We start from the raw sequence: 10,429 nt of genomic DNA on the forward strand, positions 1-10,429 counted from the left end.
AGGTAGAAAGATGTGTGTGTGTGTGTGTGTGTGTGTGTGTGTGTGTGTGTGTGTGTGTGTGTGTGTGTGTGTGTGTGTGTGTGTGTGTTTAAAAGGCAACAGAAAAAAACTTGTGGGCTTTCCCTTTCTTCATAATTTTAGATTTAGCAATAAATCCCATTAGCTCTTCATCTCAATGACGCTTGTATTTTTTCAGTCATGTTATTTTCTGGCAGCTTCATCCAGCTTAGGAATGACATATGTTTGAGAAAGGGTAGATATAATTACCACTGGTCCAATTAATGTTGTGAAGTCATATCATTAAGGTTTCATTTTATTGTCCTTTTTGTGTTTTGGACATGTGGAGAGGATGGAGAATAAGAGGCTGACTAGAAGAGTACATGTGAGTTAAGTGGAGGGGACGAGAAGGAGGGGGAGGCCAAGGATAAGAAAGAGGAACAGAGTGGAAAGATATATGAGAGAAGGGGGGAGAACTGAAGGGGGAGACCAAAGATGAGGTGGAGGGATGGTGCGCAGAGATATATGAAAGAGGGAGATGTGAGTTGCAGGGAGGGCAGTCAAATGGCAGAGAATAGGGTGACATGGAGGAGATTTGTTTGTGGCCACCCCTTGCAGGATTAAGATAGATAAATATATGATAGTTAGCTAGACAGACTGATAGATAGACATTTTTTGCCGTCAGATGACTTTACTTCGCTTAGGATAGCCCCTCGTAATGTAGGAATTGAGTGCAGTCTCCATTTGTCCATTCAGCACAGTCGTGTCACTTAATGTACTCTTGCTAACACTAGACGATTCTATGCAGCATAGGAAAGATATACGGTAGTAGTATTAGAGGTAGTTGTAGCCACAGGTTCATCTGAAATGTGAACCCAGTGAGCTGCAGGCTGAAGCTGTCCTCCTTCTGCAGTTCGCCATCCTCCTTTTGTGGGAATAGGGAGGGAGTTAAGGAATATTTGTATAATCAGGCAGTAGAGCCATATAGGTACATCGGTGCCATCACGTGAAGGCATCCTCTTCCAGGAATCATGTATGATAGTAAATGGGTTAATTACATTGTCCATTAGCCCATCGAGTACAATGCCCTAATTCTTCCAATCCATATATGATTTTATTTGGTTTACTCCCATGTAACTGAAGGAATTAGTTTGTTTGTGGCCATGCCTTATGGGATTGAGGCTTCTGACATTAAATAGATAGAAGAGTTCTGGAGTATATGATTAGGGTGAGTGTGAGTATTAATGATCTCCAGTTTAGTTTCTTACTGAACAGAGGAACCACTGATGCAGCATTTATTGTTAGGACGAGCAGGTTACTTTATACTTATTTTTGCTGCCGCCAGACTTTATTTCGAGTTCGAGAGATAGCTGGTTGCAGTAGTAGTAGTGGTGGTAGTAGTTGTAGCAGTAGTAGCAGCAGCAGCAGCAGCAGCAGCAGCAGCAGTAGTAGTAGTAGTAGTAGTAGTAGTAGCAGTAGTTATAGTAGTAGTTGTAGCCCAGGTTCAATTGTAACGTGAACCCAGTGGGCTGGAGGCAAGAGCTGCCTTTCTCCGGCAGCCCAGCCTCCTTCTTTTGGGTGACAGTGAGGGGAGATGAGGGATGTTTGTATATCAGAGCAGTGAACTCCCCTCGGTTATATCAGTGCCACCAAGGGTCGGTGTCCCTCTCCTGCAACCATATGTGGCGGTGAAGAGGTTAATTAATCTCCAGTGACCAACTTAACACGAAGCCCTTTTTCACTACTGCCACGTTATGATGGTTTGATTAAACTTAGGGGCGACGTATATGTGTAAATAATACTACAGACTCAGTTAAGCTGTTCATTACTGTTATTTTCTTGCAGTCTTGTTACTGCCGAACGATTTTACGCAGAATAGTGAAGATAAATGAGAATGAGGGAGATAATGCAATCTCTAACCCATTTAGTACGATTACTCATAAGGCGGGTTTTGCGATCATAAAAGTAAAGATGTTTTGACTACTCTTGGTGTCGCATATTGACTATCGTGGTGATACCCATTTACGCGAGCACCGAAAGTCATGTCGAAGGTGAACCTTCGTCAAGATAAGTCAAGATTAAGCAATGTTGCTCCCGAAGTATTTTGACTGATACTGAGTTGATATGAACTTTTCATGATATAAACACAGCGTATTGGCTTCCTTGATGAAATATGGGTTCTTGTGGTGAAGTAAACAGTTCAGTGGACAGTAGCTTACTGTATGTGGTGTGGGTGGCAGAGTTTACACAGCGTGATGTGATGACGCGAAACATGTGACAACACTATCAGTTGATTTCCTGATTATGCGACACTCTCCGCATTCAATACCGTTGTCAAAATTGGCCATGATTGATTTTGATATAGAATTCTCGCCGAAATCCATCTATCCATGCATCCATCATCCAATCCTGTGTTGTCCCATGAGGAGCGTAGGAGCCCGGGGCTAGGCAAGTTGGTCCTGGCATTTAAGATGAGAGTGACCAGCCTCACTCAGCCCTGAGTGGCATTAGGTGAACATTAAACCCCAACCACCCCTTGGATCCTCCATTATATTCTTGCGTCCGCCACATCGTTTTATTCAGTTTAAAGTACAACCTATCGTAGTGAAGGTGTCAGCGCCTGAGTCATGTGTGCGTTTACTTACTGCCTCCGCGTCTCCCTTTATCATTTAGGTTAACTTGTGAAAATGTTATCATGCTCCTGTTGCAAAAATTTAGCCAGGATGTAACTTTTTGTCCCGCACGTAATTGCTTGGACACGGTTAAAGCTGTACCAGGTGGCCGAGCTGATGGCTAGGGTGACTCACTCTGACATGACTGCAGAAACATGCTGCTCACTCTGACATGACTGACGATGCACTTCACTCTGACAATATTCGTAAGAGACGAAACCCACTCTGACATCACTGGAATGACATGCACCTCACTGACACGATTGGCGATGCACTTCATTCTGACGTAAATGGAGGCACCACATTTTGACATGACCAGAAACGCCTTACCCTGACATGGCTGTTGACATCTCATTTTGACATGATGGAAGGAAAGGCACCTCATTCTGATATGACTTGGGATGTAGTTGGCATAACTGGATATGAAGCACACTCATGACTTTGCTCTTTCTGACGTGACTAGAGAGAGAGATGCATCTTACACGGACACGACTGGAGAAAGAGGCAACTCATTCCGACATGAGTGCAACGAGATCAACCCCACTCTGGCCTGACGGGATATGCAGTTCACGGATATGACTGGAGAGAGATGTACCTCACCCTGACATGACTGAAGAGAGAGAGAGAGAGAGAGAGAGAGAGAGAGAGGACGCAGTGACCTTTATCATTTCTCTAAGGCATACGTCTGCTATACATTAACCAAGCTCGGCGGGACCAAATATTCTAAAACAGTGACATTACTACCTACAGCAGCCAGTGAACTGAAAAAACTCAGTTGAATATAATAATTCTCTCTCTCTCTCTCTCTCTCTCTCTCTCTCTCTCTCTCTCTCTCTCTCTTTCCTGGTGACTCTACACTGAATGACAGGCAAGATGGTTTCCTGTATACCAGGAAACCATTTTCTCCGCTGACTGGTAACCTCATAACCAAATGACTCCTGGTGGGTTAGTGGGTCAAGGTGCTCCAGCGAGACGGAGCCAGCATGGGGTCTACCTGAGGGGTGGCTGGGGTTTCTTGCTAGCGTAATGCTACTCAGGAGAAAGTGAGGTTGGTCACCGTTCCCTTGGCTTAGACGTAGGGACTAAGTAACAGTGCTTGGTCCGTACGTCCCTGTTTGTCTGGGACTGAATAGGACTGAGTGAAGCCTACGGTGCACACTGTATTTAACCCCAGCATTGTTAGCGGTAATACGTTGCTCAGGGGAGATTTTCAAGAAATGCAAGAGTGAGGTTTAACCTTCAGTAAACTCCTTCTGGCCAGAGGTCTTTCGCAGCTGAAGATATTGTCTGAAAGGAGCAAGAATAACTACAAAGGACGTCTTCCCCTAAAATAATCAACCATTATATTGTACTACTATAGGCAACTCTTGGGCTGAATGAAGCCGTCTGTTTGGCGTAAGACTATACTGTACTAGCTAAGAGTTCTGATGTTATTTAAGTGTTGGTGGAGACTGTATCTCATGCTACACGAAAGATAATTGTCATACTGAATAAATTCGTTTGGAAAGAGCTAGCATTATATATTTAAAATTTATGTGATCATCTGAGAGACTACTTATTTATCTACTTATTTAGTGACCCCAAGAGAGGGTTTAGTAATTGTGGAAAATTTATATCATCATCATCATCATCATTATCATCATCATCATCCCCTCATTTTTCCCCCTCACCTGCGGATGGGGTGAGGTAGGATCCATAACGCAGGAAAACAGAACTTAGAAAATGGGAGAGCTATCAACAGCAAGCCCAGTAAAACCCCGAAAACACGTCCCCATCTCACAGGGTTGCTCGTTGTTGGTATTTTCTTTCTCCTTACGTACTTACATTTTGTTTATTGCAAGGATACAGTAGTTTTAGTCAAAAGTGGACCTAAAGAGGCTCCACGCAGGGCAGGAACTGGTTTAGTTTGAACAGAGTCCAATTCAGGCCAAAACTGCATTATAATAGAGACTACAAGTAAGGCTGAAACTGTTGTATAATAATGAGACTACAAGTAAGGCTGAAACTGTTGTATAATAATGAGACTACAAGTAAGGCTGAAACTGTTGTATAATAATGAGACTACAAGTAAGGCTGAAACTGTTATATAATAACGAGACTACAAGTAAGGCTGAAACTGTTGTATAATAATGAGACTACAAGTAAGGCTGAAACTGTTGTATAATAATGAGACTACAAGTAAGGCTGAAACTGTTGTATAATAATGAGACTACAAGTAAGGCTGAAACTGTTGTATAATAATGAGACTACAAGTAAGGCTGAAACTGTTATATAATAATGAAACTACAAGTAAGGCTGAAACTGTTGTATAATAATGAAACTACAAGTAAGACTGAAACTGTTGTATAATAATGAAACTACAAGTAAGGGTGAAACTGTTGTATAATAATGAGACTGCAAGTAAGGCTGAAACTGCTGTATAATAATGAGACTACAAGTAAGGCTGAAACTGTTGTATAATAATGAGACTACAAGTAAGACTGAAACTGTTGTATAATAATGAGACTACAAGTAAGGCTGAAACTGTTGTATAATAATGAGACTACAAGTAAGGCTGAAACTGTTGTATAATAATGAGACTACAAGTAAGGCTGAAACTGTTGTATAATAATGAGACTACAAGTAAGGCTGAAACTGTTGTATAATATTGAGACTACAAGTAAGGCTGAAACTGTTGTATAATAATGAGACTACAAGTAAGGCTGAAACGTTTGTAACGTTTGTATTATCAAGAGACTGCAGTAATACTTAAATTGTTGTGTAATGATAAGGGTCCAGAAATTGTTGCATAATAATAGGGCATAAGTCAGACCGAAACCGTTTTAATACAAACTCGGTCCAAGTTAGACAGAAAATGTAGTATAATAACCATCACCACAGTTTGATGATATGAGTAAAGTTCTTCCATTGACCAATTCACGGTGCTGTGAAGAGAGTGAGAGAGAGAGAGAGAGAGAGAGAGAGAGAGAGAGAGAGAGAGAGAGAGAGAGAGAGAGAGAGGATTTGTGTGTGTGTGTGTGTGTGTGTGTGTGTGTGTATGTGTGTGTGTGTGTGTGTGTCTGACTCTTCACAGTCTGCTCCCAAGACCCAGTAGTCCGCCTACATACCATACACCTCTACATGTCACCACTTCGGCGCTAACACCCACCGTCCATATTGAATACATGCTAGGGCCCTCTCATACAGGACTGATGTATTGGTGTTAGCGGGGGTATTTTTACGACATGTCGGCGGGTCTATGGTAGATCAGTAACGTCTGCTTTTATGAAATTCAAATACGTAAACTGTTCCCTGTCCCCAGCGGGGATTCGAACATGTGCCCTTTAGGACTGCAGGCCACCTCTCTACCAGTTCAGCCACCGTCGCCCCCAAACGGGATGGAGAGGTACATGAGTGAGGGGGCTATAACTTGGAGAGAGGGCAGGTTGATTGTAGAAGACAGAATGACATGGAGGCGATTCATTCATGGCCACTCCTACCTAGATTAACGCGTCTGACCAGAGACAGATAAAACAAAAAATGACACACATACCAAATGATGTATTCAGGACTCTCTCTCTCTCTCTCTCTCTCTCTCTCTCTCTCTCTCTCTCTCTCGTACTTCATAATATGTGGCAAGTATATGAGAAAGAGATATCCAGGCTGCTAAAAGCGTTTCATTAAGTGCATTCCACCAACCCCCACATTCTTTCTCATAACTCGGTACTCCTTACTCATTCACTTCCCTTGCACCAGGAACACTGAAACTTTGTACAGAAAATGTGAGAATAAGAGAGAAATTTGAGTGACGAAGTCATACCTTAATTCTTTCACTACGATCAGACACTTCTCTGTTATTCTTGTTATAACCAGGTGATTTTTTTTGTTTTAGGAATTCATCCCATTTTATCGCAAGATATATAGTAATTCTCCTCCTCCTACCAAATTTATCTCATTGATTCATCTTTCAAATTGAAGACATAAACTTTGCCATAACATTCTCATAAATATTTATCGGAAAAGCAAGCTCAGTACTCTTTTTACCCTAACTTGCCCTTATATTGCCTTCTTTCCGTCTTGAATGCTGAGTCGTAACAATTGATTAGAATATGGTGCTAGTAACAAGGAGGAGTTATGGAAAAGATGTAGATTTTTAGCATTGGCTTTTTCTTCTACCCAGCTACGTGGAAAGGATGACAATCTTTGCCAAATTATGTTGAAAACGGCATACGAGTAATAATTTGCTATCAGTCACATATTTTAAAGCTAATTTTATACAAGTGCGTCGACCTGATTATTAATAATCCAGCTACCTGTGAGATTGGTAAGAGAGGTGTTATAACCTCTGTTTTAATTTTTTAAAATGTATATTTAGGCATAAAATGATCCACAGGTATACATGGCGAGTGATGAGAAGGGTGGGTGATGAACTGAATGAGAAGAAGGCAATGACTGATTATGTGTGTGTGGATGAAAGGATGCGAAGATGTGTAAAGGATGCAAGAGTGTATAGAGGTTGGGGAAGTGGACTTTCTGACCACTACTTGGTGGTGGCCAGAATTAGAATGCAAGTAAGATGGAGGAATGGAAGAAGGGAAAGACGAGAGGAAGGAGTAGTTGCAAGGAGAGTGGAAAGGTTACAAGAGGATGAGAAAAAGGCAGAGTATAAGAGAGAAGTGGAGGAACGATTGGGCAAATATGAATTGGAGCAGATGGGAGACGTGGAAGGTGTGTGTAAGATATTTACGGAAGAAATATGTGCAGCATGTGATGTGGTGTGTGGAAGGAAGAGAAGACGGAGGGGGGTGCAAGGAACAGCGTGGTGGACTGAAGAGGTGAAACAGGCTGTGGCACAAAAGAAGAAAGCATACAATGAATAGATGAGAAATAGGGGCGTGGAAGAAGTTGAGAGGCGGAAGAGAGAGTTATATGTAGAAAGAAAGAGAGAGGTGAAAAGATTAGTAAGAGAGAGTAAGAAGAGAGTGGATGAGGAATTTGGAAGGAATTTGAGTGTAAAGTGGAGGGACTGTAAGAAAATGTTCTGGAGAGAAGTGAAAAGAGTAAGACAGGGTGGAAGTGGAGTTAGCAGGGGAGTGAAAGATAACAATGGTAGACTACTAGTGGAGAAGGGAGAAAAAGTGAATAGATGGAGAGAACACTTTAAGGAATTGTTGAACGTAGAGGATGGAAGTAATGCGAGTATAAGTGGCTGGGGAATGGCTGGGAGAAGGAGGGAGGTGAGAAGACAGGAAGAAATCAGTAGGATAGAAGTTGTGGAAACAATGAAGAAAGTTAAATCGGGGAAAGCCCCAGGAATTGATGGAGTGTGTGGTGAAATGCTGAAGCATGGGGGAGAGATAGTAGTAGAATGGATGTGGAAGATGTGCAGATTGGCCTGGGAGGAAGGTAGAGTCCCGGAGGATTGGAAGTCAGGTATAATTATTCCCTTGTACAAAGGAAAAGGGGAAAAAGAAGTGTGTGGTAATCATAGGGGCATTTGTCTTCTTAGTATAATAGGAAAAGTGTATGGTAGCATACTTATAGACAGAGTTAGAGAAAGAACTGAGAAATTAGTTGGAGAAGAACAGGGAGGCTTTAGGAAGGGAAGAGGTTGTTTAGATCAGATATTCATTCTTAGATCTTTAGTGGAAAAGTTTCTAGAGAAGGGAAAGAAGTTGTATGCGGCTTTCATGGATTTGGAGAAAGCATATGACAGGGTGGATAGACAAGGATTGTAGATAGTATTAAGAATATATGGAGTAGATGGGAAGTTGTTGACTGCTGTGAAGAGTATGTACGATGGTGCGAAGGGTGCAGTGCGTGTGGATGGTGAACTAAGTGAATTTCTCTCTTTGAAAGTTGGGTTGAAACAGGGATGTGTCATGTCTCCATGGTTGTTCAATCTATACATGGATGGGGTAATAAAAGAGGTACAAGGTAGGGTAGTGGATGTTGGAGTGGCCCTGATGAGAGAGGATAGTGTTTGGAAACTCCCTGTACTGTTGTTTGCAGATCATACTGTGTTGCTGAGTGAAGATGAAGGAGAGCTGCAAGGCTTGGTGGATGAGTTTGAGAGAGTGTGTAAGAAACGGAATCTAAAGGTGAATGTAGGGAAGAGTAAAGTGATGGTCTTTGAGAGAGGTAAAGTTAGTGAATGTTCAGCGAGGTTGGATGGTGAGGAATTGGAAAATGTGAGTACGTTTAAGTACTTCGGTAGTGTGATGAGTAAGGATGGAGGTTTGGAGGGTGAAGTGCTTGAAAGGGTACAGCAGGGAAGAAAGGTTGCTGGTTCTTTGAAAGCAGTGATAAGAAACAGGGAAGTGAGCATGGAAGTGAAAAAGTTACTACATGACAGTATTGTGATACCAACTCTAACGTACGGAAGTGAAGCTTGGACATTGTTGGAAGAACACAAGTCAAGAGTGAGAGCAGTGGAAATGAGTTATTTAAGAGGAGCCTGTGGAGTCACGTGGAGAGACAGGCTGACGAATGAGGATATAAAGGAGCGTTGTGGTGTGGATGTGGATGTGATAGGAAGCGTTATGAGGAACACACTGAGGTGGTTTGGCCATGTGGAGAGGATGGAGGGTGATAGACTGACGAAGAGAGTGTATGTGAGTGAGGTGGAGGGGGGAAGAGGGAGGGGGAGGCCGAGGATGAGATGGAGGGATGGGGTGGAGAGGTATATGAGAGAGGGGGGTGTGAGTTGGGAGCAGGGCAGTGAAATGGCGGGGGACAGGGCGACTTGGAGGCGATTTGTTTGTGGCCACCCCAAACGGGATTGAGGCGTCTGGCAATAGATAGATAGTATATTAACGATTCATTGATCACCCATTCTTCTTTTACCCTAACAGGAGCGCTGGGTCCCTGGGCTAGGCCGTTCAGTCCCGACAGTTAAGGCAAGGCTGATCAGCTTCACTCATCCCTGAATGGCATTATGTGAGCAATAAACCCCAACCACTCCTCAGATGGGAACCCTTACAGGCTCCATTCGGCTATGACACCTTAACCCACTACATCACCAGGCATCATTTGGTTATATGTTTACAGCATAGCACAGTAAATGGTTTCCTGGTTAACAGGAAACTATTTGGCTTGTCACTGAGTGCAGAGTAACCAGAATGCGGCATCTGTGAATGGATGATGGAGCTCCCTCTTATCACATGTTAAAATTTTTTATCATTAGTACTTATTAATGTCTACCGCTAATCATTTCACCTGTTCGTCTCATAGATTTAGTACACGAAATGAAACGTATGTAATGGCATGAAGAATAAACTGTTCGGTAAAATAGCGTGTTTCTTTTTTCTTTTTTCTTTTTTTTTTTTTTTGCATAACTAGAAGAACGTGATTCGCTTATCTGTGTAAGACACATCGGCAGTTGCAGGGATTGCAGACTTTTCCAGCTGCACCTGACACTAAATATGCACTCAGGCGATTTTTATGGGTCACTAAATTACTCCAGCTGGAAACAGAATTTCCTTACTTGCTCTGATGTACACATTTCGAAAGTTGACAGATTTTTAGTTATTTTTTTAGTAAGCATGCGCGTTTCTCTCTCTCTCTCTCTCTCTCTCTCTCTCTCTCTCTCTATCGGTGTGTGTGTGTGTGTGTGTGTGTGTGTGTGTGTGTGTGTGTGTGTGTGTGTGTGTTTAATTATTTAGTTATTTTTAGCTACACTCCGCCAGATTTAAGACGAAGTTTTCATGGAGCATTTCTTATGGCATAACTAAGGTTATTTATTATCCCCAACACTGTCAGGCTTTTCAGGTGAACAAAGC

The sequence above is a fragment of the Coenobita brevimanus genome, chromosome 102 (assembly GCF_032717465.1).
Source record: "Coenobita brevimanus isolate Jiangsu-jjx chromosome 102, ASM3271746v2, whole genome shotgun sequence".
Lineage (NCBI taxonomy): Eukaryota > Metazoa > Arthropoda > Malacostraca > Decapoda > Coenobitidae > Coenobita > Coenobita brevimanus.